The sequence below is a fragment of the Macrotis lagotis genome, chromosome 4, assembly GCF_037893015.1.
Source record: "Macrotis lagotis isolate mMagLag1 chromosome 4, bilby.v1.9.chrom.fasta, whole genome shotgun sequence".
Classification (NCBI taxonomy): domain Eukaryota; kingdom Metazoa; phylum Chordata; class Mammalia; order Peramelemorphia; family Peramelidae; genus Macrotis; species Macrotis lagotis.
The window spans coordinates 146,407,076-146,416,263 of NC_133661.1; the positions used below are offsets into that span (position 1 = coordinate 146,407,076).

The following is a 9,188-nucleotide window of genomic DNA, read 5'->3' on the forward strand; positions in this document are numbered from 1 at the left end:
TGCCACAAAGAGAGTCACAAACCTTAAAGGGAGTCACAAAGAGTTGGACATGACTGAAACAAATGAACATCAAATAGCATGGTTTTAAAAAATCTATAAGATTATCATCTCAATGGGACAAGCACAAGTCTTATTACAAAAAAGAATCCCAAGGACAACAATGAAATAGAACAAAATTTTATTTTATTAATCATGGGATCCATCTCTAGGCTGATTCTTTTGATTTTTATCTTGATAGGAAAAGACTAGAAATTGGGATCTGGCCAAAGAATAAAGTCATAACTAGTTTGGCACAAATGAGGCTTAGTTAAGGATGCTGAATCTGAAGCATGTGTGTCCTTCCCAGGGTTATGTGCTTCCTCCCAGAGGTAGCTACACTCACTCTCCTTACTACTCTGTCCTGGTCCATGCAGCCATCCTCATTAGAGGGGTCTCTCTACTGGGATGACCCCCTTCTTCTCAAGTCAGATAATTCCCTTCTCTAGGCACAACTACACTCAAGTTCACATCATCATCATCATCATCATCATCATCATCATCATCATTATCTCTGCTTTTATTTTACTCCACAACTCCAACCAATCCAGCTGTTTTTGTCCCAGCAATGATTACTAGGATTTCAGGCAAAATGGTCACTGCACAGTAAGAAAAGCTTCTTTGTTTTCAGAATTCATCCAGATCTTCACAGGAAATCTGTCTTCTCCCAATTTCATTGCATCAATTGCCTCCTCTAAGATCATTTCCCTCTACCCTTCCTGATGATTGCTTCACTTCACAGAAAACTCTTCAATCTTTTCAGTCAAATCAGAAACTTCTCATTATTTTCATTTGGTCCTTACTTGGTTTTTAAGAAACTATGTAGACTGTTTTCCAAACTCCCCAGGGGAAAAATTTCTTTGAGCTACAGTAAAACTTTAATTTGCCAGAGTGCCCATGGAATGAGGTTGCCTCATGGTTTTTATTTCAAACCTTTTTGAGTATCTGGCTAACAAGTTCCAGTCTCAAACAAACCTGAACATTGTTATTGTAACTGTATTTTCCCCTTGATAATGCAGAGTATTCTAATGCTTCATTAGAATCCATTACCATAATTTTTGACTACACTTAGGGGTAGCATGTTAGAGTCAGAAAGAATCTTAAAGGTCTTTCCATTCCAATAATCTGTATTTAACATCTTCTTTATCTTAATTACTACCATCCTTCTTATCTCTCCATTCTCTAACTTCCTATTTGTCCAATACTGAATTCCTGTTTTTCAACACCTACTCTGTAGTTTCATTTATTTATGAAAAAGAGCCAAGTGATAGGAACAAGCACTAAACTTGGAGGTCAAACAGCTTGACTCTTTACTGGTCGTGTAATCATAGACAAATCTCTTAACCTCTCTGAGTCTCAGTTTTCCTCTTTTGGAAAACTGGGCTAACATCATTTCCACTAACAACACAATGTTGTTAGCTGTAAGCTACCTGTGACTATTCATTCTCTGCTCCAAATTTCCCACCTACTCTTGAAGTATCTCCCATTCACCCAGTCTTGAAGGCTCACAAGCTTGGGGTCATTCTCTCCTTTTCACTCATACCCTCCCCATCCTAATCCATTTCCAAATCTCAGCATTTCTGCCTTCAGATTTGAATTTTGATCTCACTTTCCCAAGTCCATTTGATGCATCCTCTGTGGTTTCTATGTCTCTTTTTATTTTTGTTCAAGATTTCATTTTATGATACCTCCTCTTTCATGCAAGCTGTCTCCTTAAATTGCCTTTATAATACAACTGATGTTATCATAATGGTGGCTCATAATGATGGAATCATAATGAAAAATTAATCTTATTTCTTTATCATTTTTGTTCAGTAAACTTTTAAAATTTAGCAAACATTTAAAATCCTATCCACTCAGGTGGCTACTACTCTAGCTGGTGGTCCTCACCAGCTCTTGTATGCATTATTGCAATTAACCTTCTATTCTGGACCCTCCTTCAAATCTTTCCCCTATGCAATCTATCTTCCATTCGGCATCCAAGGTGATTTTTCTTGTCTATTATTTTTGATCACTTAACTTTATTTTTCTCTCTCTTCTTACCTCTATTGAGAAAGAAAAAAATGAAAAGCAAAACTTTGTAATAAGAATAAAAATAAGGAAAACAAAACTCCACATTTGTCTCCTTTTGTATATTGTGCCCATCATCCAAAGTGATTTTTCCAAAGTATAAAGTTGTCCATACTATCTCCAGGATCAGTTATAAAGTCCTCTGTTTCACATTCAAAATTCTTTATAATCTAGTATCTTCCTATCTTTCTATTATTCTCCATTTTATTCTCTTCTACAAACTCTAATAATACTATTTCTTAAATGGGACACTCCATTCCCTGCCTCTATGACTTTTGTGTGTCTATATGTGTGTATGTGTGTGAGGGTAGATTTTGTAAGGCAATGTGGGCTAAATGACTTGCCCAAGGTCACACAGCTAGTAAGTATCAAGAGGTTGAAGCTAGATTTGAACTCAGATCCTCCTGACTCCAGGGTTGGTGTTCTATTCACTGTACCTTGATTGTGTACTGGCTATAAATCTACTGTTCTGCCCCTTTCCCTCCAACTCTTAGTTTTTCTGACCCTTCAAATCTTTCCTTCCACAAGAGATCCTTCTTGATCCCTTCCACTATAAGAGTCCCCCTAAAATTACTTCCCACCTACTGTGTATATAAGGGAAGAGAAGTAGTACTGTGGGTACAGCACCATCCTTAGAATCAGGAGGATAAGAGCTCAAATATGTTCTCAGACACTTGTGACCCTGGGCAAGTCATTTATCCCTGTTTGCCTCTGTTTCCTCATCTATAAAAAGAAACTGGAAAAGAAAATGGCAAATCACCCCAGTATATCTTCCAGGAAACCTGTAAATGGGGTTTTGAAGAGTTGGATAAGACAATTTAACAACTCTGTATATGTCACATGTGTACCAAGCTATTTACATGTTGTCTTCTCCATTCAGGAGGAAGTTTTTACTTTTCTTTGAACCCCCTACTGATTAGAGCACTGCCTTTCCTATATTAAGAGTTTAATCAATGCTCTTTGATTGATGAATTTTATGAACAAGGAAACTGAAGCTTGGGCTAAATAATCTGCTTAAATGATATCAGTCAATTGTGATTTACATGACTAAGATGAGATTACATAGAACCTATTAAGTATAAAAATCCTAAGATTGACATCATTTTTTATATCATTATTAAATATTATTTTAAAACTTTCCATAAAATTCTTTCTTTTTTGTGCTTGTAGACTATATTTTTATTTTAAGCAGTATTTTATTTTTTCCAATTACATGTAAATATAGTTAACATTCTTTTTTAAATAAAATTTTAAATTCCAAATATTTTCCTTTCCTCCTTCCCCTCTCTCTTTCCTAAATTGGTAATCTATATGATGCAGGTTTTATATTGTAAGGCAAAGTGATTATCTTTATAGGAAAAGACTAGAAATTAGGATCTGGCCAAGAATAAAGTCATAACTAGTTTGGGGCAAATGGGGTTTAGTTAAGGATGCTGCCATATTGAGCATGTGCATCCTTCTCAGGGATATGTGCTTCCCCCCAAAGATAGCTACATTCCCCTTAGCATTTTAGAGCTTATAGCACTTTCATAAGCAATATCTTTGATTTGATTCTCATAACAACTCTATGAGAATGGCAGAGTAGTCCTTAATATATGCATTTTGCAAAGGAAAATAAGAATATATGGAAGTAGAAGTAGGACATCTGTTGACAGCCAGAATATGACCTTATTCAGTTCCTCTTTTCAGTTTTTAATGAGAGGTAGCAGGGTGTGATTTCTAGAGAACTAACCTTGCTGTTAGGATGAGTTTGGTTCAGATCCTACCTCTGACAGCCACTAATTACACAACCATGAGCAATACACTTAGTACCCCTAAGCAGTTTTCTATGATTATAAATTACAGATGAGTAACTAATCTACGTTAGTGGAGGGAGTTTCCATATAGTAAATTGCACAGGTCTAGACAACATCCCAACATCCCTAGACAACATGACCCCATTCAGAAGAACTTTATTATTTTTTCATATGTCTCTAAAAAATAGCAGAGGAGGGGGATTTAATTGTTGATCTCATTTAAACTCTAGTTAATTCAAGTTACACTAGTTCAGACTCTTCTTAGACTATAAATTCTATAAATTAATACCATGCTTACTTTTGCCTCATTTTAAGTTCTGAGCTAGTCTGTTTTTTTCCTCTCCAATTCTCTCATTATTTTTGCTTGAAGTTCATTTCACATTTCATTTCTCTTCTTGTACTGTTTTAATTTCTGCTTGCACATCCTTCTACCTTTATTAATATTATCTTTTCCTAGAAAGACTTACAAGAACTGATGCTGAGTGAAAGGAGCAGAACCAGAACACTGTACACATTAACAGCAATATTGTGTGATGAATATCTTTGGCGGACTTGCTCATCTCAGCAGTACAATAATCCAAGACAATTCTAGAAGATTTTTGACAGAAAATACTATCCACAGCTACAGAAAGAAACATGGAGTCTGAATGCAGTCTAATTACTATTTTCAATTTTTTAGCCAGTTTACTTTTTTCCCTCTCATAGTTTTTTCCTTTTTGTTCAGATTCTTCTTTAGTTACATGATTGATATTGAAATACGCTTAACATAGTTATGTATGTAAAACCTATATTAGACTGTTCTCTGTCAGGGGGAAGGGGGAGGGAAGGAATGGAGGGAGAAAAATGTAGAATTTAAAACCTTAACAAAAATGGTTGTTGAAAATTTCTTTGAATGTAATTGGAAAGATAAATAAATAATTTTTGAAAATTAAAAACAATATATTTTGTGGGGGAAAGGGAGGCAATCAGAGTTAAGTGACTTGCTCAGGGTCATTAGTGAATGTCTGAAGTGGATTTGAACTAAGGTCCTAATGACGCCTTACATGGTGCTCTATTCAATAAGTCACCTAGGGGGCAGCTAGGTGGCACAGTGGATAGAGCACCAGCCTTGGAGTCAGGAGTACCTGAGTTCAAATTCGGCCTCAGACACTTAATAATTACCTAGCCGTGTGGCCTTGGGCAAATCACTTAACCCCATTGCCTTGCAAAAACCTAAAAAAAAAAAAAAAGAGTCCCCTAGCTGACCCCATAATACTAACTTCTAAGTTCTCTTTCTTCCTTGTTCACTACATTATTTTCTATCCAACTTTCTGTCCCTATCACCAGTTAATGTAGTCACTCACCTTTTGGTTCTTTATTCTTTATCATTATTCAGACAACATAGTATTTGGAGTTATTTACATATCACTGAACAAACAATGATAACATCATTTCCTCTCATTTGAGATCCGGAATTTGATCATTATTCTACAAAACCTGCCTATTTAGACAATGTCTAAGGTAACCAACCACTCAGAATGATGCCAAGATTAGTCACTTTTAAATAGAACAATCAAGTTTGTTCTTTAGATTGGGTTTGCTCCATTAAATTTCTATTCACTGAATTGTGATTTCCCAGTTTCCTTGATGGCTTTCAGAGTCACTGAATGGTTTCTCAAGCAAGACTGAATATATCCAGAACATGGATGGAAAGAATTCAGAGAAACTTGGGCAGCTTTGTATGAAGTGATGCAGCACAGAACAAGTAAAGTTCAGAGAAGACGCTACATGATGACCACAATAATATAAGAAAAACAAGACCAAAAGAGATAAGAGTCCTGGATCAATGTCTTAACCAGACATGATTTCAGAAAACTGTCAGAGGTAGTAGACTAAACCTGTGAAGTGAAACACATATGTGACCAGTGGCTTCACTAAACTTAAAATAATAATAATAGCTAACATTTATATAATGCCTCCTATGTGCCAGTCACTATTAAGTGCCTTACAAGTATTATTTTTGTAACTATTATATTGCATTATAAATATTATTTCTTGTGATACAACCTTAGGAAGTAGGGTTATCTTCTCCATTTTACAGATGATGAAATTAAGTTAAACAAAGGTTAAGTGATTTGTCCAGATTACACAATTAATAAGAGTCTGAGGTCATATTTGAACTCAGATCTTTCTGAGTCCAGCCCAGAACTCTATCTACTGCACCAGCTTTGGGATCTTGGAAATTTATCTTCTTCTAGTATTTCCCCCAGGGACTCAAGTGTTAAAGGATTATTTGATCCAAATCCCAGGCATTCAAAAGTAACATGGCTTTCCTTGTTGTATCCTGGAAAATGAATCAAGAGGTCTGGGTTCTGCCACTACCTGCATGACCTTGGAAATTCCTTAACTTATCTGAAGTTTCTTCCTCTTACAGATAGTTGAGATGGTGTGGAAGGGGATAATAAAGTATGTACTAGATTATCTTTAAGTCCCTCCAACTCTAAAATCTTGTGATGTGGTGACCACCAGAAGCCAATGAGAAAGGGCAAATTCTTCAGATTCTGTCAGAACAGGTCATCTCAGACTAACTTCATTTCTTTTTTTTTAGATTATGAGGAAGCTGGAAGGGGAGGAGATTTTCATTTATACAATATACCTGGATTTCAACAAGGAATTGGACAAAGTCCCTCATGACTTATTTTTGAAAAATACAGAGATATGAGCTAGAGAATAATTAAGTGTTTTTAAAACTGACTAAAAAACTGAACCCAAAGTCCTTGTCTAGCACTGAAAAATTTGAATGAACAAGAATAGATTACTTAAGACAAGCTTAACTCAGGGAGGTGGTTGGCTATGTCTTCTACCTAATCAATAGCAGGAGCATGAATGCAAAGACACGGAAGCGAGAACACAGAAAACTCAAACTTGATGTCCAGCAGACATACTAAACTCAACATGTCCAAAACAGAATTTATTATCTTTCCTCTCTAAATTCTCCTCATCTATTTCCCCTATTAATGTAGAGGGCAACACTATCCTCCCAGGCCCACAGGCTCATAACCCAAGACTCATTCTCAATCCCTCACTATCTCTCATCTATCATATTCAATCTCTTGTCAACACCAACATCTCTCAACATCAACTGTCAACATCAAAATCTCTCAAAAAACATCCACCTCCCTTTTCTTCTCTGACACTGCTGCCACTCTAAGGCAGGTCTTTATCTCCTCACATCTGGACTATTATAATAGCCTGCTGGTAGGTCTATCTGCCTCAAGTTCCTGCCTACTTCTGGTCTATCCTCTACTTACTCACCAAAGTAATTTCTCAAAACCCAGATCTCATTCTCCATTTATTAAACTCCAGTGGCTCCTTTTCATCTCCACAGTGCTCTGTTTAGCATTCAAAGTCCTTCATAACTATACCCCCCTCCTACCTTTCCAGTCTTCCTATACCCTGCTCCCCACCACATACTCTTTGATTTAGTGGCACTGACTTCCTGGTTATGCCATGAACAAGACACTCCCATCTCTCAGCTCTGGGCTTGAGGTTGCCCCTTAGTGCTGGAACATTCTTTCTCCTCAACTCTGCCATTAACTTCTCTGTCTTCCTATATATCTAATTAAAATCCTCTTAATTCTAATGTCTTCCCTCTGTTAATTATTTCTTATTTATTCTATCTATAACTTGCTCTGAATGTAATTGTTTGTTTGCTGTGTTCCCCATGAGATTGTAAGTTCCTTGGGGGAAGGGAGGTCTTTTGCCTCTTTTTGTATTTCCAGCTCTTGGGACAGTACTTAGAACAAAGTAGGAACTTAAAAATGTTGATTGATTTATTGATTGTCAATCCAAAGACACCCTAGTAACAACGTGACTTTTTTTGGTTTTGTTTTTGTTTGCTCTCCTCTCCCTACCTCAGACAGGCTATGACAAATGTGATGAATCTTATACATCTTGAAATCTAGCAAATTCCACCCCAATTAGTATATTTTTTTGACTTAGAAGACATGTTTGTGATATATTCCCATACAAATTTTAATCTAAGTCCTAATATATTTATATTACAGATTCTTGACCCTTTTTTTTGTCATAGATCCCTTAGCCAGTCTGGTGAAACCTAGGGGCCCTTTCTCAATATAATGCTTTTAAAGGCATAAGATAAATAGAATTATAAAGGAATTCAATATCATTGAAATACCATTATCAATTTTTTTATAGAAATAATAATTTATTGCCTTATTCCTTTCAAAGTGTTAGGTGCTTCAAAAAAGGACTGGTGTTTGTTTACAGATGTAACTAGAGGTCAGAGATTGACAACACAGAAGAGTCCACAGCGGAAAGACGGTCAGCCCTGCTGTCCTGGCTTCTGGACAGGCAGGTCCTGGTTACTGCCATCTGGCTACAATTGGACAGGAGTCTAAAAAAAGTTTTGTTATTGCCTTTCAAGAAGACATGGTATTTATTACAATCCCAAATTGCATATATGCACATGTGGTCAAGTTTATTGGAATGATAAGGGTTTGTGTGTGAGAGATGGGAGTTGGGGTTTTTTTGTGAGTTTGTGTTTTTTTTAAATAGGGTTTTTACTGTAAAAATCAGTTTATTTCTGAAAAATAAATTGGTCAATAAATTCATTTTGTTCTGCTTCTACTTTACACAAAGCTTCATATTCAACCCGATACCTTTCTAGCTGCATTTTCTTCTCTGCTGTTAGCGCCTGGAGCTGCTGTTGCTGGGCCTCTCTTTGCTTTGCTATGGATTTAAGCAAATTGCGGGCTCCAATTGCCTTCATCTTCTCATTTTCAGCTTCTTTTGCGAGTTGGTCAACAAGCTCAGTTAAGCCACCTACTATTTTCTGAAACTGGCCGATTTTTCCACAAAGTCCTTGCATTCCTCCTTGAGTTCTGTGGTCTGCTGAGACACCTCAGGGTCCAACATGCGAAGCTTGTTCAGCTCATCAAAGTGCAGGCCTGCATCACCCAGGATGTCTTTAGCCATGGCTGCCGCCGGGGCCGGCCGCGAGGCAAGGCGGGCGCAGGAGACGGCGGCTCCCCTCCGTGGTCGCTAGCTGCCTCGGCTGCCACGGCTACAGGCCTCCATTATCAATTTTTTAATTTCATAGATCCCTGGTTAAAAATCAAAGACCATTAATAAATCATCTAACTATGTAATACTATATGAGAATGACATTGATCTGGTCCCTAACCAACAGTAGCTGAGAATTTGAGATAACTCAGTCATATACACATACAAGCTCAACAAATTAATATTTATTAAGCACCTAATATGTACCAAGCACTGTTCTAA

At 36.8% G+C, this 9,188-nt stretch overlaps 1 pseudogene; it reads right to left on the reverse strand.

Moving 5' to 3' along the window:
* Positions 1–8,109: 8,109 nt before the first annotated feature.
* Positions 8,110–8,879, reverse strand: LOC141520053 (intraflagellar transport protein 20 homolog; annotated as a pseudogene).
* Between the last annotated feature and the right edge of the window lie 309 nt (positions 8,880–9,188).